General features: G+C 39.8%; 1 protein-coding gene across 1 annotated transcript in view; it reads right to left on the reverse strand.

The window, feature by feature from the left end:
- arhgef4 (Rho guanine nucleotide exchange factor (GEF) 4) overlaps positions 1 to 21,291 on the reverse strand; it is a 100,547-nt gene extending 79,256 nt beyond the window's left edge. Inside the window, exons 1-2 of the mRNA XM_018698802.2 lie at positions 20,896 to 21,291; positions 16,158 to 16,187 (exon numbers count right to left, since the gene is read on the reverse strand). The gene's annotated coding sequence lies outside the window, so the exon portion shown is untranslated. The remainder of the gene's footprint in view (positions 1 to 16,157; positions 16,188 to 20,895) is intronic.
- Between the last annotated feature and the right edge of the window lie 3,188 nt (positions 21,292 to 24,479).

Raw genomic sequence — 24,479 nt, forward strand, 5'->3', positions numbered from 1 at the left:
AAAATTCCTTCTACTCAATCATCTTTTTTACCTCACAGACATGAAAATGAACTCTTTTTATGTGGATATGACTGCCCAATTAATAAATAGTGACATTAAATTTTTGAATTTAATGTCTCTGGCTCTGCCTCTAACTGTCAACAGCATGATGGAATAATGAATCACATTAATCTCCTGTTTTATCTCCAGGGTTCACAACATGTAGGCCAACACATCAATGAATGTGCAGATGAGTCACAACTATTTCAGGAAAACCAACAACACACAACACATAAACAGTCAACAGAGAGCACAGACAGGGTGAGATGAAGCCAGACAGAGCTAGGATCAGGTGATGTCTGCTGTTTAAACATATTATACATATTTGGAATATTTCCTGGTGGACACTTGGGCAGCAAAAGGATTTACAAAACTACTTGAGAACTATACGGAGCAGAATGTGGAAAAATCAAATGAGACAAATAACACCCCCTACTGTCTGAAATACAAAACTGCAATATCTCTGTTGTCCAAAACATAAACTGGTGTTGTTTTGGACAGCAGCACTGTAGGAGGTTTGGTGGATGTTTTCCTAGTTGGTGTGGTGTTCTGACCCACTTATAACCTTGTCTAAACTTGTGTGTTTGTAAATGAAGAATAACTGCTTACCGTTTTAAACATCCCATCATTTTGTTATACAGACATCAAATTCTGGTATTTTCTCCCAGCTGATTATTCCAAAATCTAAACACAGGTGACACGTGGTTTTCAATAGTGAGCTGGAGAAAATTCTGAGATTTTACAACAGTATCACGCAAAATATGAAATTTGTCCACTCACTAGCTATCAGGTCTTACAACCACATTTCACAGCTCACATGACCTGAATGTGGATCTGAAGGCTGTTGAGAGCAGAACCACCACTTCCAGTATTAAAGATCAGTAGCGATGAGGCTTGTACACAGAGCAAAGCATCTTATCAGTGATGATAGGATGATAGAGAGAAGGAGGGGATGCGTACCCAAGTGGTACACAGAGCCAACAGGTACAAGTCCTGCCCTGACTTTAGACCGGGACAGATGATGCTGCCCAACTCTAAGAACATTAAAACCAGTTTTCTAAGTCCTAAGGAGTCAAAACTTACCACAAACAATTCAACACCTTAAGATCTCTGACAGTTTACCTTAAAAACAGGCCCTCCCCTGAGCACCTGAGTGTAGGACAGCAGTAGTCAAATCTTGGAGGCACTGAATTATCTACTGAATCCCAGAATAATGTACTGTACACCTCTGAATCTGAAAGAAATGTTTTGTGAGAATCGGTTCTGATGCATGTCCTCTTACAGACAAACAGGGTGATCCCTGAGTGAAATAAAGCTGATCTGAAACTGTGCAGCTGCCTGGCGTCGGTCAAAACCAGCAGTCCCCAGAGAGCTGCAGCAATGACTCAGGCTATTCTCTGGCAGCCCAGCCTGTCTCTTCCCAGAAGACCTGAAATAAATGGCTGTGCTCTGGCCAGGCTGCCATTGCCTGTCAGGATTACAGACAGAGAGGAAGACTGCTGTGGTTCAAGAGCCAAGCATGTCCTATTCAGATATTTGGTACATCAGAAAAGATGGACAGAACAGAGGTGGACTGGACTGTTCAGACTGTGTCTGTCAGCAGTCAGCACACGTTAACAGTCACGTTAGCGATGGAAACTTATTTTGAAAGTGGGGTGAACGATGTGCTTAATTTACTAAACATATGTTATGCTATTATGTTTATAAGACAAAAGGTTCACTGCTAGAGATTGGACTGCTAATTTGCAAGATTCTCGTTTCTTACCTGTAACCAGGAGTTTGTAAGTATGTTAGACTGGTGATTACTGGACAGTCAGTCCCAAACATTCTATAACTGGGCATCATTGCAAAAGACAATGTTGTCTGAAGGTAAAAAGCTGAGCGAGGCCAACTTTATACAAAGAAAAAAAAGATATTGCTCTATATTTGGCTAATAACACCACTTTGGAAACCACTGTGTTGCCTCCACAATGTTTTGTGGACCCGACATAATCACACAGCCAAGACAACACCACAGTGGAATCAGAACAACTCTCAATATCCCTAAAGCTCACAGTTGACCAGTGCTCCAAATCCAACCCGAGTGAAGTTGAGAGCACCTGCAAAACAAAATGAGTTACTGACTACAAGTTGAAACTCTACAAATCATAGCTCGCCATCGTTCACAACCTGTGTGATGTACAGTGAAGAAAAATAATAAAGCTGCATCTGAAAGTGGAATTTTATATTTTATAAATTCCAGGTCACATTATTTGGTGGTTAACACAATGGAGGTTGTTAGGTGGAATCTGACTTAAAAAAAGTCTTTAATGAACAACGGGGCTGTCTGGCTGATTATATCATGTGAGTTAGAGCTAAGTGCTTCTGTTAGATTCTTTATAAGCAATTCACAGCCACGCAATTAGGATAAAACAGGCTTAGAGCTTTGCCTGCTCTGTGCCAGCCACAATGTCTTAGCCCCCAGTGGAACTTGTCAATCAGAAACACACCAACAAGTTCCCACATTAATGAATGTTTTCAGATATTTTTTTGTTTTCTGTGTGAAAAAAGCAGATGTGGTGGGCTTGCTCTCCAGGAATCTTGATAAGGGAAAAAATAATAATGTAGAGGTTTCTCGTATCCTAATAGAACAATAAAATTAATCTATGGCCCATACTAAACAAGGAATTCAAGACATGGAAGTTCATCTCGAGTCAAAAGTGAGATGGAACATACCAATATTTTAGGAAATATATTTAACTGAGACCAAACATGTTTGATGCTAACAAAAAGACAGACAGACATACGAACAGCTGCCAAATTACTCGTGTCTATGCTAGTTCCTGCTACAGAACTGCAGGTCTCTCCAGGACCACATTTTACCATGGTGAAAACAATACTAGCCACACTATCAGCAGCTGGTAAAGATGGCAGGTATTTACAGGCAACTGCATAAAGGTTGACATTTGCTTTTATGTGTTCATGATATTTACTGTACATACTAACACTGGTATTGAACATCAGTAATCATCTACTGCAGTACTGGCCTATAGTTAACCTTTTCCACCGTGTACAGAGACACTTCAGGTTACAGTGTGAATCACCAGCCTCCCTCTTTAACATGTTGCTGAAAGAGCTGAGGCCTGCTCCCAAACAAGGTGTCATCTGAAACATAATGTGGTCACAGGTCATAGGCTAAACCTCTGTACAAAGCCCAGGAGACTGTCAGCACATGAGATCATGGGTTCAGCTTCACAGCAGTACTGCTGCAGGCCCTCCACTTTTAAGGCCCACAAGAACGTATTATACCATAGTTTTTTATGGAACTGACACCACCTGTCAATAGGAGGTGGGGACACTGCGGTTTTCTAGAACATTTCTCATTGATGGTGGCCTCCACATATACATGACAATGCATGTGCCGTGGTAACATGCTAAACTCATAGGATCAGGCCCTCCATTCAAAACAGAAGGGCTCAGTGCTGACAATGAGTGTTAAAATGGTGGCACAGGCTTCAAGAGCAGAGAGGTGAAGGATGATGTATGGAGGCACACTGGGAGCATTTAGTGCTGCAGGCTACTGTCTAGTAAGGAACAGCTACGTAGATGTAGAGCATGGGAAAAACACTTGAACCTTCTTCTTTGCTCCTTGTCACAAACAGAAAAACAAAGGCTTCTTCAAATGAGTCCTTTATTGAAGGCAGAGAGGAGATAAGAGCTGGGCTGATCCAGACGCAACAAGGCAAGGATGAAAAATGGTTTACTTGAGAAGCAGCACTAATACTGCTCTCTCTTACCAGTTGCATCCACTACCAATACATCATTTTCCATTGACCTGTCAGCCACCTGTAAGGCCTAGTTAGAGCCAACAGACAAATGGTCTGCCACACATTCTCAACCATACCACACTAATACTTTGTGTGTCAGGGCTCTGATAAAATGGAAAAGCCAGTAACAGACTGATGTAGTGGACACTGGGTTCCCTTGATTCTTGATTGCATCTTCAATGAACTGATATATTAACTGGTCTTTAATTTTAGAACAGTATAGAAAAGTCATTTTTTTTTTAATAAAGACCTTCATCAATAATCGGAAGCTGATTTAATTTAAACTTATCAATATTGAATTTGATCAAATATTTGCTCATCTAAATAAAGAACCTTTTCTAAAGCTAGTGTTAATTTTGTAAGCTTTTTAAAATTTCATCTTAGTCCTGTGTCAAATATCCTTGTTAGTTTTTATCACATTTTGTCAACCTATCATTATTTTTTTTGTCAAGTTTTAGTCAACTAAAACTTTGGGCATTTTGGTCTTATTCCAAGAAATCAATTTCAGTCATCAAAAACTGTTGACACTTTAATCTTATGGTATCAAAAATATTGTTTCAGTGTGGCACTGAAAATCAGGAATGGTTTGTGACTGATATCAAACGATATGTTTAAAATGCCACCACGTTTATTACCTGAAATCCTGACTGCAGATAATCACTATACAGTAGGTTTCAGTCACTCAGATGTACTCATCCACTATTCATGGAAATTTCTAAAATGAGAGTACAAAACATAAATGCATACACTTCCATAGTAACACTCATTCCATCCAAAAAGAACAAGAAGAGCACCAATCTCTTGTTTACGCTACACAAATGAGTGAAAGACAGCAGGCCCTCCATATTTCCTGGGTAACCAACAGTTACAGGAGGAAATCATCATGCATCCACTCCTTCATTTGCATAACAAACACTGTAGAGGCGCGGGCCAACTCTGTGAACCTCAAAGAGCGTCAGTGCTTGTGCAAAGAGCCTCTCCACTTTTCTCCACCCCTTCCGTTCTCCACAAGAAACCACTTAACACTGTGCTTTGTTTCCCTCGAACTGAATTATTGATGAGAGGGACATGCAAATCAGTTGTCCAAAGCTGGGCATCTTGATGAGGCTGAGAATGTACCACCAGACCCCTTCATTTGGATCCATTAGCAGGATCTGGGTCAGTGTTTATCAAACGTCTCAGAGTAGGAAACGAAGCCTAACTAGCCAAGCATTGCCAGAACAATGCAAATTTGGGCTTGGAGTAAAAAGTGATAAAATGATATTGACAGTGATAATATTTACAGTGATATTTACAGTGTGGGCAGCTTCACAAATAACTCTCATCTGGTAGTGTTTTTAATCCTAGTTAAACTTTCTGCATGATTCGTGGTAGAGATTCTGAGATGCTTGATAGAAACTTCAGGATCAATGAGACTCCTAATAAAAAGTGCAGTTAATCATCACCAATTGTGGGAGAATGCAAAATGCAACACTTGTGTGTGCTCTCTGAATCCGTCAGACTGTGTGGTCTGAGTCCTAATGAGAGCTGACAGTTAGTACCAGCTGGGTACTGTCAAGAGCAACTGGATGGTGAGAGGAGAAGTTCCATCCAAGCTGAGTCACTGGAGCAAAGCTCATTAACATGGTGCGTAATTCTATGTTCCTCTCAAACCATGAAAAATGATTCTCAGTCTGATCTTTCAGCAGATTCACTGGACAGGATCCCCTTAGAAAGGCCTTGTTACCGATTTGTGAAAAGGAATACAAAGGAATCATGTCAGTTATGCCCTGTTCCCTTGTCTGCCCCCCTCTCTCCCCTCCCCTCACACACACACACACAGTTGTGCTGGGCCTAGAGGGCCAGAGAAACCTAATGACCAGGCTAAGAAACCAAAACCACACATCCAGAAAAAGAAAAGCAGTCAGTCAGTCATTATGCTCCCTCTGGCTCATTTCATCCTCCTTTGTGAGGAATGCTTTCTTTGGCTCTCCCCTTTCCATTCTGCTCACCTACCGGCCTTTCCAGCCCCTTTCTGTTTCTCCCTATTTTCAGCTGCTGGAAGAATTTGGGTTAGAGGTGGATCAAAGTACGCCCGTCCTACTCTAAAGCCCTGGCTCACTCTCATAAAACAAATGATGTCATAGATGTGCTGGATGAGCATACAAACATGATAGCAGACAGTCAGCTGCCCCCTGTCTGTGGCTTCACAGTGTGACCGAATTCAAGACCCTGTACACTGTAATGTGATCCAATAAAACAGCCCTGTGATACATTTTTAAATAATTTTGTTACAGTTTTTTACTGTTGTTGACACTGAGTCAGATAGGCCTGCACTCAACTCTGTGGCCATTAAGTCAGTAAACCAATGGGCCTTTTCCACCACAGAGACTTGCTGTCAGATTTTCAGTTTTTCGATGGACTCTTAAAGGCACACTTCATCTTCAGTGTTCCTAAACAACTTCTACACATTAATCTAAACCATGGTGGCCAATATTGATGCAGGAAGTGCCACGGGAGCTCAGAGCAACACTGTTGTTGTTGATATACTTAGCGAAGATCTTCAGTCATCGTGTCTTGTGCTAAATGTTCCACCAGACCCCTTCATTGGTATCCATTAGCAGGATCTGGTTCAGTGTTTATCAAACGTCTTTGAGTCAGAAATAAATCCTAGCTAGACAAAAATTGCCAGAACAATTCAAATTTGGGCTCGGAGTAAAAACATTTCAGCATCTTCCTTGACAAGTCAAGAGACTCCTATCTCTGCTAATACTGAAGAGGGCTCCAGAGGAGTCCTAACCTGTTAGAGATGTATGTTTGGCAATGTTTGATAAGAGCACTTTGTACCTGACCTTGTGCCAGATGTAACTGCTCAAACAATTTGCTTCCGTCATCACTGATTCATAGCGAGACTCAAACAAAAGCACAAAAAAAAAAAAAACGAAAAAACTTCCTAAGCCTTTTTCTGCATGCAACACAAGATGTGTGTACCACGTATTTAACACATATATGACACATGCACCACTAATGCTACATGTTCTATTGCCAGCAGACTTTCTGATTGACTGAAATTCAGTAAATCTGGAGGTGAAGAAAACATTAACACACTGTATGTTCATGTACATTTATTCCAATGCACATGGGAGCAGGTTAACATTATGATCTTATGATAGATAAGATCGAATTTATGCTGTTTACTGGCTCTAGGAATAGACCAGAAAATATCCCTTCAGTGATCACTCTTATGGGAGGTGAAGTAGAGTTGGTTAACTCTCATGAATACCTGGGTATTTTGATTGATGACTGCCATATGTGCAGTACCTGGTGGAAAATCTGAGGCTAAAACTGGGTTTTGATTTCAGTACTGGACATGTCTTAAACATGCATGCCTCTGCTCAGTGGCCCTGAGAAATGATAAATATCCTGCACCTGCAGCATAGAACATGCTGCAAAAGGACCTGAAGCTTAATGAATTAATATCTTTACATGCTTTTAATCCAAAATGAAAGAATTAGGGGCAGATTTCCTATGATGTCACTGTTTTTAATTTACCTGGTTATGTAGCTGAAATCTTGAAATGTGGCTTCCTTGTGCTGTTTTTTTTTCTGTCTGTAACTCTGTTTTTATTTGTGCTGCAGCATGCCTTGGCCAGATCTTCCTTGTCTCTCCAATTGTTATAGTATGACCAAATCTATTTTAGTTCAACTTTTCTGAGGAAAAAAAAAAAGTTAAATGGAACACAGAAATAAGCAGAGGAAGTTTGACTCTGTGGTCAGACTGGTACTGTTAAGATCCCATTATCATGGATGCCACAGAAATATGACGGGCAAAAAATAAGAGGAAAAGGGAGGAAATGGCCGAGCCAGAGTCCATGAATGTGTAACTCGGCCACAGTGGGCTAACTTTGCTCTGAGTCTGGCTTCACCTTTAACATTTGATCCTCTCTAATTGGAAAGACTGTGGTCGGGCTCTGGAAGTAAGCAGAGGAGCCAAGTACTACTCGGCTAGGAAACTACACACACACACACTGTAACTCACTCTCATTCACCTCAGCTGGCTGCTTTCCTGTACTATGCCTGCTGCCGTTTCCAGGTGCATTCTCAACAACTCAGTCCTTTACAACTTATATTCATATACTACTCCTCTACTTTTGCATAGTCTGGGCAAAGATAAAGGCAGCCTGAAACGTAAAGAGTATATGGGAAATTATTTAGGGATTAATGTACATTGACTGGTCAAACACGAACCAGACAGCAGCGTCCTTGTAAAACTTTAGCTGTGTAAACTGTGTAACTTATAAAAAATGAAACAAAACACAGACAAATGAAGTGTAGTGAAGTCCAGGCTTTACTGAGTGTATATGCGACGGGGAAAATACAACATTGCTAGACCATCTGCTAGCCAGCTTATGTCACTTAAGCATTCCTGTTGGTGGTGTGAACGCAAACAAAAAAAGCCTTGAAGTTATGTAGTTCTCAGTGAGCAGTTCCTCTCTGGGAGTCCACAGAACTGTCCGATCCTCAAACACCTTATGTAGAGATGAATGCTTTGCTTTGATGCATGTGGTGTCTTTGGAAAGTCCTGTTTTATTTTATTATCTCTGAGATTACTCACTAGTGTCATGTAAAGGAAGTGATTTTACTGCAAAGGAAAAGAGATTTGTACTTTTAGTCAAGGCTTATCTTTTGATTTATTAAGCACAGCATGAATGGTAAATGGATAGCATTTACAGAACATAACAATTTAACTCTCACACACATATGCACACTAAGTGACAAACCGATGGCAGTGTGACAGACGGGGCATGTCGCTGCTACATCACATGTTGATGCTGCTGAGGTAGGGCCTGTTTCTGTCATGGGATGGGGTCTATTAACAATGTTTTACAGCATTTGAGTTCCTTAACTTACAGCAAACTAACATGCTCATGATCACCCAGAACCCTCCATGAGTACTGGTGCCCCCCCCCCCTGCAGCACAGAGAACACAGACCAAACTTTCAACAGTAGTTAACTCTACTCTTCAAAGAATATGAAAGAATATGGAAGTCAATTACTAGATGAGTATTCTGTATTTAAATGACTGTATATGTATATTCAAATATGTATATCAAGCTAATACAATATGCTTAGGTAACACTGCCATTCATTCCAAGAATTATTAATGGTATAGTATTAATTTATTAGATGGATAGATAAAAACATTATTGATCCTGTGGGGAGGTTCCCTTCAGGAAATTCAGGAAGTACATATGTTCTAGTTATAGCCATTTGTTACAATGGACAAGACTAACATATACAACTGCACTGTTATCATCATATTAGTACATAACTACTTCATTAGATTTATGGATCATGAACATAGTGTCTGAAAGTCAGAACCATTAAAACAAGATGTGATACCAGCAATCATAAAAAAAAATGGAGTAGCCTGTGGTAATGTTCACACTAATCTGTTTATTCCACAATTAATACTAGCAAATATTTAATATTTCATGCATCAGATATTGATTTACAATATACAGAATTAGTTTGCATGGTCGTACAAGTCAGTAAAAGTATGTGTTTGCTGGTAAACAACAATGGATCTGAATCACCCACTTGGAGCTATTAAAAGCTTCATGTGTCTGTGGTAACTCTGTCATCGGAGGGGTTCACGGGTGGGACTTGGCTTATAGCCACTGCCTCTTACCGATCTTTCCTTTGGGATGAACTCGAGCTTTCTGTTATCACAAAGCTGGCTCATTAACTTCAAAAAATCTGATCAAAACTTGGCTATGCACCAGTCAGATTACTGGAAAAACTGAGTCATTGTCATCTACAGGGTCCCAATGGGGACAAAGGAATTCACGATACAGTTTGCTTTAAAGAAAAATTATATATAAAGTAAATATATAAAGAAAAATTTCCAGATCAAGCGACGAGCATGTGATGATCAAATAAGGAATTGGGATGTACCCAGATTAGAAGCATGGTTTAGCCAAGCTAGCAGCATGGCTCTAGGAATGGCAATGTAGGTTGGCCAATTGATCTGTTAGTTGGTGGAAATGATGCTCAGATGCCATTCACATATTCACAATCCAAGCTGATGATCAGCATGGTTCCCTAGATTCATTGTATTTCAAGCAGGCAGGAGGAGATGTTACTGAAAACTCTTTAAAACATTATGATTATGATTAATCATGTCTAAATTAACGTGATAAAGGAAGCAAACCTCGCAATTATCAAATATTCATGTTACAATAAACAATCATTCATCAAAGGAAGTATGTAAACTGTTTAGGAAGTCACAGGTCAACAAAAAGAGGGAGATTAGGAACATTCCAGGACAGAGCTGAGACACTGTAAGCCAAAGGAGAAGACTAGAGCCTTTCTCATAGGCATGGACATAATGAGGGAGCATGGGAAATGGGGCAGCTGAGTGTTTCTTCACCATCCATTCCTCTCAGTTTGGCTGGATGTGAAATGAGACAAATTCCTGAGTATCTCTTGTGTGTCAACTTTGCAACTGTGTGCTAAACACTGGACGGCAGCCCTCCACTCTGTCACCCCACCAACCCCACTCCAGTCCTATCCCTCTGAGAGGAATGTGACGGGTTCGCCCCAGACATCAATTTACTGATGACTCTGTGTGTGTGTGTTTGTCTGTGTGTGTGCAGAGTTCTCACACTTCTACAAACACATAGTCCTGTGTGGAGGAGGGGTCATCGGTCCACCTTCACGTGGCTGCTCACATTTCGACAATGGAAGGAGGTCAAAGCTATCACTGGGATTGTAAAAATAAAAGTCCTATTCAATTAATCATTTAATCATTAATCATTAATTTCATTTAAATATTAGCACTTTAAAATGGAGGTGAAAAGGTCAACTATCATCCCTAAAGTAGCCTTTTTTAGAAACATCTAACCATCACCAACATCTAACCATTTTGCTGCCAACTACAGTAACAAAGCCTGTCCAAATGAAAGGGAATCCTAAAATCCAAATAATTGACAATCATTCAATAAAAGAAGCCTTTCAAATGGAAATTTACAGTGGTGAAAAAATACTTCCGGAGCCAGCTCTCCCCACTTTGCAACTCTATTGAGGTAGGATCCTGGCCCTAATCCACAGCGGCTTACAGTGAGTGCCACTGTAGTATAAACTTTATGACTAATTCCTTGGTACACAAAAAAGGCAAAAAAAAAAAAAGCAAACATCAAAATGAGAATAAGAATAAGAAGAGAAGCACAACATATGTTTTGCTTTCATGGCCTGTCAGTGCTCAGTTGGCCATCAGAGAGTATGTACGACCTAGTGAAGCTCTGGTCAAACAAAGTCAACACAAATCAAATGCAGTGGAACTAATGAGGCTGGTCATTACTAACAAACTCCTACTGTTGTCACATAAAAAAGACCCTGTAGACCTGAACTCCTCTTCCTGCTTGGTCACAGCATTTCCCATGTCCGCGTAGAGAGAAACAGCCTCACCTGCGCCATAGCAGAGCTTAAGAGACATCCTGTGGTGGCTTGTGTTGGCCCATGCAGACGAGCGGACACGCAACTTTCTCTCTCCCGTCATAGAAGTATCCGTCTCTCCACAGAGGCCTGAACTCACACAGTCCAACCATACAAGAGAAGCCCATGAGAGAGAAGAGTGGGAGGGGAGGAGGGCCAGAGGGAGGGAGGGTTGTCCAGCAACCCCAAGCTGTTTGTAAAGCTGTGTTTGTAATTCTGGCTAGCACTTCACTTGAGGTACGTGGTGATGCATTACAAACAGATTATAATCCCATCAGGAACATAGAGGAACTTTTCGCATACTGCAACCATCACACAAGCATCTGTTTCTTCAATGAAATCTCAATCTTTTTGCAGCATGATCTGAATTCATACAAATATGGTGGTAGAACACTTTTGAAATAGACGGCACTAGCATACCCTAAAATTCTGGGAAGATGATCACAGCTACCATAGAGATGATGCAATTAACTAGCTTGAATCCTTAAGTGTCAAGGTTGGACTGCAGTTTAAAATCTGAGCTCAAACCAGTCTGGATGGTTTTTTGTTTTGTTTTGTTTTTCCCACCATTCTGAGTAAACCCAGAGTGTTGCGTATGAAAATCCCAGATCAGCAGTTTCAGAAATACTATTCCAGTCCATCTGGCACCAACAATCATGCCGCCATTGAAGTCATTGCGCATTTTCTCACCATTCTGGTGGTTGCTGTGAACATTTACTGAAGCTCCCGACCTGTATCTGACCTGTTAGTTCGCTAACACATATACTAATGTAAATTTCCCCATTGTGGGACTAATAAAGGATTATCTTATCTGCATGACTTTATGCATTACATTGCTGCATTTTGATTGGCTGATAGAATAGTTGCATAAGTGTGTATGTGTGTGTTTAGTTAAATCAGTAGTACAGTATGGCAAAGCTCCAATTGCAACAATTGTTTTCAACCCCCCCCCCCCCCCCCCCAAAAAAAAAGGTTTGATCTCAATGGCTAGCTGCATGATGTGAACTTGAGTTGATTCTCTTAGGAAAAGCTGAAATCCCACACTGGCTCTGACACTGACAATCTGTTGTAAAATGCTGCTGACAGATGCAGACTGAAACACACAGACCCACGCTGTGCTCCTTCATGCTGGCCTATTAAAAGGACCCACAGAGAAGGTGGCAGTTAGCACTTGGCACCAGCGTTGTCCTGGCAGCTATAAATGCTAAAAGCCCTTTGAGATGCCTTCAAACACAAATGCACTGACTGCAGCACTGTGAGCAACAGCCACTGAAAAGAAGACATACAGTTACCAGGAAAAAATGGTCTGTCTGTGCAGACTTCTGGATCAGCTGCACAGTTGCTAGGTTTGAGGTTTTTCCTGACCAAACTATTTTTAACTACAAGCATTGGTTCTCAGTTAAAAAAGAAAAGAAAAATAACTGTGGGAAATCGACACACCCAGACCATTTTCAGCTGATTTAGAGCATTTTAGTCCATTTGATGAAGAATGCAAAAAATATATTCATATTACCATGCTTTATACCTTGATGCAAGGGAATAATAAGTTTCATTACGCTTCAATACCTCCTCTCCCTTCAGAGAAGTGGACTACTGCCATGCAGTTGCGATCAGGCTGTATCATGCTTTAATTATACATCCAGCTACCTTCTCTTTCACATAATCTCCCTAGAAAATAGGCAGCTACCACCATGCAGTTGTTGTGCTTTTATGTTTTGAATTGCTATTGTGTTTCACTTCATCCTTCAGAGATCATTTTCACGTTTTTGCATGCTTGAATTAATCAGCAGTAACTAACATACTGTATGCCTCCCACCTATGGAGAGTAGTTGTAGTAGTATCTCTGCATTACTGTTGAGATTCTTGATAATGATCCCCGTCTGAAAGTGGGAAACCCAACAGAATCACCGGGCTGAGCAGCGGCACGTCCAGACAGCTCCCACAGTTCTATTACCGTTGTGTGCTGTGGTGTCTGAGCTCCACTGTGAACCAGACTTAACTCCTCGCTCATTCTGCAAATTAGAGAGGGTTCCCTGATAGCATTTCCTTACACTGTGTCCTCAGAGTTTGGAATGGAGTTTGGTTTTTGTCCTAATGAGCTCCACTTCCTGAGGAATCCACCAGGCAGGCCACTGACAGGCAGACTGTATGAGCTGGAATATTCATGTTCATGTTGGCGTAACAGTATTGGAATTGATTTCACTCCCCTGCACTGCAGTGTGAAGGTGCCTCAACACTATAGAGGGATTTTAAAGGCTTATGCAGTCAATTCTACTTGACTCTACTTGAATTATATCCTCTTCTGACACAGGATATCATGACTAAAACCAAAGAAGCCCCCTGTGTCGTAAGGTTTCAACTACTCAGTCAGTAGTTAAGAGTCATGTGAGCCTTTGAAACGCACATAAAAGGCACATTCCAGTGACCCAAAAAAACATTAAACCAGCTAACCAGCTCTGCAAGAGTGAGCATTTGTTGTTGTTGCATTTGCATGTACTTAGGTTACCCAGGTACTGTTAAGACTCCCCCCACGCCCAGCCTTATTTTTATAGTTCCTGGTTTAAGTGACTTTTTAGAAATCAGCTTACCGAGGAAAGCTGACGGCAACCTGGTTTCATAAATGCATGTCAACACAGCGACTGAAATACAATTGAGAAAGGTCTAAAATACTGTGAGATAGGATTTTACATTCACATTCACATTCACAATCCCTTCACCTTCTGTAACGACAATCACGAGGTAAAGAGTTGAATTAAACATTCCACAAAACAAAGTTATCTACAGAAGATGTACTGCATTACGTGCCTAGTTGAGTCCCCGATATAACACTGAGGTCCCCTCTCCTTTGTGGGTAATTTTTACTCAAGCTTCAAAGCCCTAAAAATTGTATTTGTGACAGCTCTAATAGGGACAGTTCTACATTAACCAACCAAATAAGCCAAATCCATGTCTGACAAGCATGAGTTTTAACAATTCTTCATGTTGATACACACTTCTCTTGAGCGTCTAGCAAGGATTATAGCCTAATTTCCAAGATTCTAAGTAACTGGAGACAAAACATTTTTTGCAGTCTACATAGACCGTTAACACTTTAACATTAAAGCGACTCACTGAAATCAGTTGAGAAGTGTAAATGTTATAGTGCTTTCTACCTGCTGTTGTTTTGCAACAACGGCCTAAAGCTGCCAATGCAGCATCTATGTATAAGTCTATGACAGAGACTATTGATGCTTAGCTGTGACTGGTGCATTGAGGGAAATGATTGGTTTATGAAGATTTTTTTCCCCCTTTTTTAAGTAAGAATTTTAATTACATTTGTAATACTGTCAGTTCATCAATCAAAGAATTCAATTTAAAGCTCAAAAGAAAAAAATTCAAAAAGGTGCAGAATTCCACCAAAACCAAACAATCTCCCTTCCTTTCCCAGTCATGAGGCATTTGTTTATTTCATAGCATGAATTAGTACAGTGAATTTAGTGTCTGCATGCCTTACATGTGATTGGGTAATCTAAGAAGTTGAACGGGTAATTGTGTTGCAGCAATAGAGCTTAAAGCTTAAGTTTTTTTCCTCTGCTACAAGTGTGACGTGCACTGCAAATGTCAAGCATTCTGTTATTGAGATACTGGTAATAAACAAACAGACAGATGGAGGATGGAGGTGATTGCATTCAGTGCGTCACGTAAACAAGTACTTGGAATTAATGGTTTTACAATGAACCTGTTGCACAGCGGTGTTTCTGCTTCTGAAGAGTCTGAGGTTTCTCCTGAGCATCTGTATTCAAACTGACATTTTTCATGGCCAAAGGCACCAAACACGCTTCAGCACGTCACTATTCCACCTTAACATGCAAACCATCACACCCAGCACCACCGCCATGAGCCAAGACTACAGAGACTTAAACCTGATGACAAGCACTGGCGCAAAAAGTTCCAACCGACCTATACTTCAAACTGCTCAGAACAATAACTGTCCCCTGATCGTTAACTTGGAGACTTTTAGTAAGACATGACAATCACTAAAAATCCAAATGTTTTTTAAAAGAGTACGGTGATATTCAAAGCTGCCCGCCTGTAGAAAAATGACCCTGGGTTGCCTGTGCAAGCAGATTATTATGACCCATAGTTATGGCTTATTTTTAGGCGTCCTCTAGTCATCGCTGTAATTATGATGGCAGCAGAGGAGGAAGTCAGGTGACGTAGTATGTAAAGTAAGAAAATCAGTTGGGGTGGACGACTGGTTTAACAAAACATAAGACATTCACACAGGAGACTGCTGCTGCCCATGTGAAACCAGTAGCCAGCGTTGTTTCTTTTGTCCATGACGGTTCCACAAACATAACCACCTGTTTATTATTGTAACCATGATGATGAACGCCCTCTGAGGTCATATCTGAGGGTAAGGACAAACTACCTACATGCTCTTCTAGACTAGGGGACTTAATTTGATATTTGCACATGTGAAACAGCAAGCATTTGGTGTAGCTTAGCATAAAACAGAGCTAACTCTCTAGTCTCCAACACATATGCTGAGTTTAGCACAACACACAGCTTTGGTTTAGGAGAGGACACCATCTCAGGTCAGCTCCGGTCAGCACCGTTCACAAGCATGACCACACCAGCATGGGTAAGTGCGGTTTCACCCATCTTAAAACAGGCAACAACATGCACAAGTGCAAATGCTGTGATATCAAGGCCATTGTTCTGTAGGTAGATTCTAGGACCCTAGGTCCAATGATACTCGCCCCACTTACCCTTACAATGTTGTATGACTGTAAAAGTATCAATCATCAGCAAAAATAAAAGAGGTTAAATGATGAATTCACAATTGCCTTCTTACCTGTAGAGGAGCAGACTGGCATCTGAGTTTCTGAGGACAGAAAGAGAAAAATAACACAGAGATGAACATATCTTTTTTGATGGACATTTACAGGATTAAACTTTTAATCTTTCATCTTCTCCAGGATGGTTTGTTTACATCTGTCACTCAAAGCTACCCTACAAGTTGCCACGAATCCGAACTGACTCTAGCTGCTGCCCTACTCAAAGGAGCAAGGCACAAACTTTTCAGAGCCACCTTTCAAGTCTACAGGGGTGCTTAATTTTCTAAAACACAAGTTTTAGCAGGAGTATTCCTTTAAGTAAATCACTCGGCAAACTCTTTGTATCACAGCTGCTTTGAAGACATATGGTGACAATCTTATAACAAACCCCAGCCTCAGTTTAACATTTTAACAGCATCTGAAGAAGCAGTGTAGCCTCATAAAAAGGCTCATTGGTGTTCTTACAAAATGCACATAAACCGCCACACTTCTTTAAGATACAGCCGTTGTAACATATGGTCTGTCAGTGGTGCTTTGATGCTGAGAGAAAATAGGATTCCACATAAAGAAGAATTACAGGCACTTCAAAATAAAATGAACACAACACCATATGATGTATTACAGTGACGGTGGTCACAGGCAATGGTGAGCGTGGTGGTGGCAGCATCATGCTATAAGAGGCTAGAGGGACACTACATGACAATACTTGTCCATGAGAAATTTCAGTTTCTGGCAAAAATGTTCTAAAAACATGGTTTCACTTTCTTATTTCAGTTATTCAATGTAAATTGATGAGCCAAAATGCCATTAACATTAAGTACACAACACAGAGTAGTAGCAAAAAAGTTAGGGGTCAGAATGAATTTTGAAGCCAATGAAGCAGTGTTTGTCAGGCCAACAGTCTCATCATTCACTCCTTGTACCAAATGGCCAAGTCCTTTCTATCCACCCCCTCACTGATAAGATACATCGAGCATCCTCGTCACTGATCTTTGATGTTGCATGTGGTGGTTTGAGATTAAAATGAGATACTGATCTGTGTGAGTGTGTTTCCTGTACACTGTGGTCTTTACGCTGCTGTGCTGACAACTGAGCAAAGTTGAATAGTGAATAGTCACTGAGTAGGACCATCAGATATACTTGAAAGCTTGAGCTGGTAAATGGACCTAGACATAAGAGATTTTTTGTCAGATAACTGCTAATCAGCTCAAGAAGGAACTTTCACACTCAAAGAAGATGTGACCTGTGCAAAGCAGAAGCAACTAAATATCAGTTCCTAATATGTATTGTTGGGATATTGTTCTAAAGAAAGTAAAATGTGTAAAAGTGAATGAAGGAATTATTCTGATTTAAACCCTGGAAGCAAGACTTATCTGAATAGAAAGTGAAAGCTGGAATCAACAAGATAGATTTAAGTTAGATTCATTGGAAAACTGCCTGTAAAATGAAGCTTGGAGTTTTAAATTTGACCTAAAACATTATTTTTTGGAGCATGTTGACACCTTTCTTCATTCAGAAAAGTGAAAAAAGGTGCAAAAGCTTTTCAATTAACACTCAAAAACCACATACTGAAATATGGCTGAAGACAAGTGCACAGGCTGTATGTCTGCAGACATCCAACTGAACCTTGAAATCTGACTGGATGTTAGCCACTATACCTCTGTAGCTGCTCAGCTGAGAGGAGCCTGCAGGCAGATTCAGGACATGACTTTGCTTGTCCCTGCAGTCAGCACTGCTGCAAACACGAGAATACGTGCCAGTTCCATGGACATTTTTCACCTCGAGGATCGAACCCCTTTCCTGACACACCCTTGTGTTGTTAAGCTTGATAATGGTTTTGTCAAGTCAATGTGCACTGAACCATGACAGACTTTCATGACGCACTACAGTGTTGACATCATCAAGTCAACATTTCAAGCACCATGAATTTACACCTTATGTCCTCAAATCATGCATACCAGCTATTTCCATTAGCACATGCACCAAATTAAATAAATACCATTAAGGCATGTTAAAGGTTGAGCACCTAAAACCACCAAAATGCCAACGCCATCAGTGCTGAAGGAAATGGGTATACACCATTGGAACCACTGTTATACACCATTCCTGAACATTATTCTAGACAGGTTTGCTTAAACATCTTTCACCTGTTTAGCCACTGAGGGTAGCCACTGAGTAAATTCATGTATGAAAATGAGACGATGCATCTCAATAATACAGGGGCCTTGAAAGCCCAAAAGATGAACATATATTCTAACTTGTATGCACAAGTCAAGATAATTGGAAGCATCTAATGGACTCTTCAGATGCAGCTGTAAAAAAAATCCTCTCATGAACAAACTGCAGCCAGGGTTGTAGCCAATTCAGTGGTCTGCCCGGTCTGCTAGTGTTTCCATACACCAGTAGTTCAGACCAGTTAGTGAGTGGTCTGTGAAAAGGTCTTTGCTGTCCACCTCCCTTCTCTGACCACACTGGCAATGCATGTTAGCTGAGTAAATTTTGTACCATTTATCAACTAGATAGTAACAAATCTATTTAGCTATCTATATCTTTGCATAGTAAGTCAATAGCTGTTTTATTTACTTGTGGTCCAGACCAGTAACTCAGTGGTCTGTTAAGTGGTCACGGACCACAAGGACCATATGGGTCACTGGTTCATATTCATATACAGTTAAATAAAATAAGTACTCACATGCTATGCATATAGATGGACAGGACCACTAGCTTCAGCACCTAGTGGTAGTAACCAGTGATCTGTGTTAGTGACCATGGTCAGTGGACAGACTGGACAGCCTGAAACTGAACTGGCTACAACCCCATCTCACCAACTGTCTGCAGCTGTGATTAGGATCATCACAGTAAAAGAGATAAATACTTACGCAATTGATTATTTTGTGTTTTATATATGAGCCACGTAACCATGACTACAGATACACTGTAAATGTTGTGCAAACTTAACCACACTGTTGTAGACTCTTGTAATGAAGTAACATTACTGGTCTGATGTGGCCTCAAAAACAGGTTTGTTATGATGCGGCTCACCTGCCCTTAATAGGTTTCTCTACCGAAAAGACCAACAGCTAGCTAATGATCTCATGCGTAAACACAATCATTCAATCTGAAATCCAGACGTGCTGCTGCATATTTGTCTGTGCCTGGTCAGCTATTCCAAACATCTGAAAAAGAGTTTAACAGCTTATCTTTCCAAGGCTCTGATCTGGAAGGATCAATATTTTTTCAGTTTTTATGGAAATAAGACTGGAGATAAGATTTTCGAGTTGCGGGTGGTCCACAGTGGCATGCAAAGTGCCTCCAAAAGTTTATGTAAATATAAACACCCAATAATGTTTAGCAAAATTACTTTAACCATGCATGAAATTGTGAGTTTTGTGTTTCTGTTTACTACCATAGAAACATGTTAACTAAGGAGTGCTGAGCTAAATATTATCATTGTTTTATCACCCATTTCAAACATCAATCGGTTGATTTACAATACACAGAATTAGTTTGCAATTCTACACAAGTTATAAGTAGTTGTTTGCTGGTAAATCCTGCTATTTCCCAAGAAGAGGAATGGATCTGGATCACCCACTTGGAGCAATCAAACCTATTCAAAGCTTTTATGTTCACACTGCACAAAATACTCATGAGAGTACAGCAAGGACGCAGTATGTTTTTTGATCTAATCAACCAGGCAAGGTTCAGGCAATGTTCCCCTCAACAAGTGTGTTAGTTTGCTGTCTTCACAGTATTTTATCATTTGATAAGTGTTATCAAATGATGCACAGTAAACTCATTATTGTGAAACTGAAACTTTGGAACAATTGAGAGAATTTATTGATTCCATTTATACAACCACAACCACATACATTCGTAGAAGACTGAGGTCATTTGGAGCAAAAATGTAGATTCTGTTATTATTATTATTATTATTGTTTTCAATCATAATACAGAGTGTTATTCAGTGTGGAATCTGAACTCAACTCTCTGTTCAGTTTAAAGCTAGACTGCTACACATCTGAAGACTGTTGGTCAAACGCTTGAATCAGATGTTCAAAGTAAACAATGTTGTCTTAGCTGGTAATGTTACATCAGACCCCCTCAATGTTTCTTTATAGATTATCAGCTTTTGCCCTCAAAGAGAAGACTTAGAGCCACATGCTGCACTGAACACATGAAATAACTCAGTCAATCAGAGTTTGGGTTCTCAGTAGGCCTCAGCGTACCTGTGTACACTCAATACTGAACACAGAAGTGAGCAAGTATGTTGATTGTACAGCAGCTACTTATTTGCCCGGTGTGTTGCAATGTACTGCATCTGTGTCTTATTTATTTTGTTGTTTGTTTGTGTTGTTTCTCATTTGGTGTATGGAACAAAAAACCGTTCCTGGGCAAATAATTTCTTAATGTCTTTGCACCAAATAGTCCAAAGCTAAACAGAACACACAGTTGAATGTTTGATCTTTAGCCAGTTTCACAATATTAATAGTAAATAATAATAATGTATAATAATGTTGTTTTTTTTTTCACAAAATAACATGTAAAACGTTTAGTTTTTAATCTTACATTAAATAATTAATTTGGACAGTACATTGTGGTACTGAATGATACCATATCACTGACATTCATTATGATTCAATATTGAATACTGCATAGCTCCTCTAAGCTATAAATATTATCAACATATTAAAAAATAATAACTTTTTGTTACTGAAAAGTGCAGTGGAAATTTCACACGTTAGAAAAGACCCTCACCTGGTACCATCTGAACAGAGCCCAGCAGAGCAGGTAAGCAGCTAAGCTGAATTTAGCGTTTCGGTATCTCTCCGGTAGACAGGTAAGATACATGAGCAGCTCCGACCGTCCTCCGCTGCTCGGTGCCTCGGGCGACTCGCTGTTCTCTGCGGCCGACTCTCTGCTACCACCGGCGCTGTCCATTATAGTTCCCCGCTGTTAAAAGTGTTTAGGTGGCTCAGAAAAAAAGTTCCCTGCTTACCTAGAAGTACCTCGAACTTGTGTCAGAGAACTGTTTTGTACTTTGAAGAAAGTCTCCCATACTGTCAGCTCCCCTGACTAACTTTTCCTTCCAACGCACTTGACGCTGATGACACCAGCTGCGAATCGCACGTCCAATCCAATCACGCGTACATCCAAGATTTACCTTACCCACAATTTAGAGGCCGGAACACCCCTTGTGTAAACGCATTTCATTTTTCAAATTAAAAGTCCCTCGACTCCCCTTCAAACCCAAGCTAAGTATCTACTGCTTGTGCATTTATTGTCAGTATACCGTCTCCAGCACACAGCAATGAAAGTGCTGTCTTACAGCGCCCCTTAGTGGCAGAATCATTTAGCACATTCATGATATCTCCCCTGCTTTGTTTGTTTGTTTGTTTGTTTGTTTGTTTGTTTGTTTGTTTTGGTTGAAACTGTTTCAGTTATAGTATTATTTAGTATAACAACTAAGAAAAAAAATTCAATTTCTCAGTGAGACCATTTAAGGCTTTTATTGTTATTCAAACGATACATTTTAAACAGTTATAACATGACTTTACAAAGTGTTGTCAAATATAGCAATGTGGTGTTTCATCTACATGAATATAATTATGTATATTTGTGTTAGATGGGTGTGGTTTGTTCAACAGATGCATGTGAGAGGGAAAACTGAAACGTTCACCTTGCAGTATAAAGAAGAATAAAGAACATGAGTTACTTTTTTCATTCAAATGGTTTCTTTCCAAGTACAGTGAGCTCACTGATGATTAACTATGAGGACTGACTGAAAATAAAAAGAGAAAACTCAGCCCTAAAACATACAGTAGATAGAACATCAGCGCTCTCATACAGAACAAGCAGTGTTAGATTTTATGATTATGTTGAGTGACACTATACCAGGTCACTGTCAAACTGTCTTGAAACATCCTTATAGTGAGCCTAACGCTGCCTAGAAATAATATTCCTACAGTACGAAATGATCCTTCACATACTTGTCCGTGACTGTTTCACAAGCACAATGCAAGCACAGCTCAGACAAATGAAGAGAGACACACTTTACTTGGTTTCAAACTTGTGCAGATCCTCTGCAGTGACATACACCACCTGAAATGACACAGCAATACACATCATTACATCATGACCGTTTTGACCAAGGGCTGAATGCAAAAATGTTTAAATAAAGAACTTTTACAATACAATTGGTAAAAAGAGATACTAACTTGTAATTTGGTTGCATTTTTTGTTGTGTTTTTAAGGTGCTTATCCCATATTATGGGAGGAAAGGAGTCAGTATTCATTAGAGCCACATCCTAGCTCAAGTTCCTCCTTTTTTATTTTTTATAAACAATAGAGATAGACAAAAGTACAATCCAGCCAAGTTTTGTTTCTTTTTAACTATTCATTTTATTAAGTGAGAGAGAGAGAAAGCATATTAGCTCAGCAGAGGTATTACTGGGAAATCGTTGCCTTATAGTCAGAGAAAAATTACAAAAAAGACAGTATATTTCCTTATTGCTCTCCACTTCACTGCGCTCCTGTTATACTACATAATGATCACAAAAACGAACCAAGAGCTGCACTGCTGCTGTAAGCCAGAATACTGCAGGAGCACCACAGTGGAAAGTCAAATACCCCCATGTCTGCAACGTCCATTTCAGCTTTGTTTGGGAGACAATTGTGCATGAGAGGGTGCAAAACTAAAACCTTCTATCTACATGTATGACAAAGAACCAGGATCTTGTTTTGCAAAACCCAGAAGCTGAATGCCATGTAGAGGTGGAACAGTCACTGTTGTGCTGTTCTGTGCCGGCTTTTATTTGTATTCAAAGCTGGCAAAGTATAATACAGCACTTGTTAAAATAACTAAGTCAAGTTTAACAAAGCTAAAGATAACCAATTTACGTAAAAGATAAATTTTAGTTACCCTGTGCAATCTTGTTTATGGCTAATAATAATGTTAGAATAAAGGATTCTTCCTCTTGTATTCATACATAATAGGTGGGAATTAATCTTTATGTTCTCTAAGTCTCGATTATCTTGTCCTCTGTTTTAAATAGATCTTCTCATGTCCATGTTCACCTGGTGAGGGTTACCTGCCACAGCTGACGTGCACATCATAGGAGGAGAACAGGCACAAAAAAGCCCACAGTGCACCTTTACCACAACTATCTTACATCAGTTATGTTTCTGAAGGAAAAAGACTTGGACTGGATTGTACAATATTTATTTATAGTTGGGGCTTTTCTTGTTCTTTTTTCTTTACTGATCTTTGTCACTGCCTTATTTAAGAATGTATACTGTGTGACTGCCTGTTAATTTCCTTTAATAATGATAATTGCAACCATAAGTGGTGAGAAAAAAAAACTGCATATTTAACAAATCTTGCACAACAGTTTCCAAAAACAGGTTGCTAGTCTGTTCTTGTGGCTGGATTAAAATAACATCTTCAAAGGGCCTAAAAATACATCAGGGAAAGACCAGAGTTACTGCCTCACAGTCGCATACCTATGCCAGTCAGTCCAGTTGAAGTTAATTTGTGTGTTAATTCTTGAGCTATGGCCAAAAACATGTTTGAACATTGACCTTTGACCACCAAAATCTAATCAGTTCATCCTTGAGTCCAAATGAATGTTTGTACCAAATATCAGAGTCCAGCATTTTATAACAAATATATACTTTTTTGTTAAACATACTGTTATTGTAGCATTGCTGGTCAGAGAATATTATGGTGGAGGGATTGTTTTGGTTTCTGAGTTTGGACATGCATTATGACAGTCCTTAGTGGTTTAGCCTGTAGTCTAAGCAGGTTGCAAAGCTCTTCCAGATGATGTCTTCTGAAGGAGAAGTCTAATGTCATTCATATATATGTTCTCCCCAATCTAGAAACATAGGAATCAAAGTGAAAATCAACAAAAGGTTAATTACAGTATTTCAATCTAGTGTATTTCCCTTTAATGTGCCTATTGTGGCCCTATGGGTAATGATAACTTTGCATTTGCCACCTCTGTTGGAAAGATTCAGAGAAACAGGGAATCGCTCAAAACAGCCTATACAGAGGAAACTGGCATGAGCCTCCTACAACAACAAAAAAAAAAAAAGAAAAGATTTTTACATGACTCATTCAAACACTTTTTTCTGAGTCTGACTGGAGGTAAACACCCATTGTAGCTGCTGGAAACAGCCATTAATTAAAAACAAATTCAATCTGTCAGATTTTATATGATAGGGTTAGAATTTCCTTTAAGTTTACAAAACAACCCCTTAACTTGCAAATACACTTGATACCAAGTGTCTTTGGCACACAGTAATAAGGTCAGTGATGATAACTGTAACCGAACCCAGTG

The sequence above is a fragment of the Lates calcarifer genome, linkage group LG24, assembly GCF_001640805.2.
Source record: "Lates calcarifer isolate ASB-BC8 linkage group LG24, TLL_Latcal_v3, whole genome shotgun sequence".
NCBI classification, from domain to species: domain Eukaryota; kingdom Metazoa; phylum Chordata; class Actinopteri; family Centropomidae; genus Lates; species Lates calcarifer.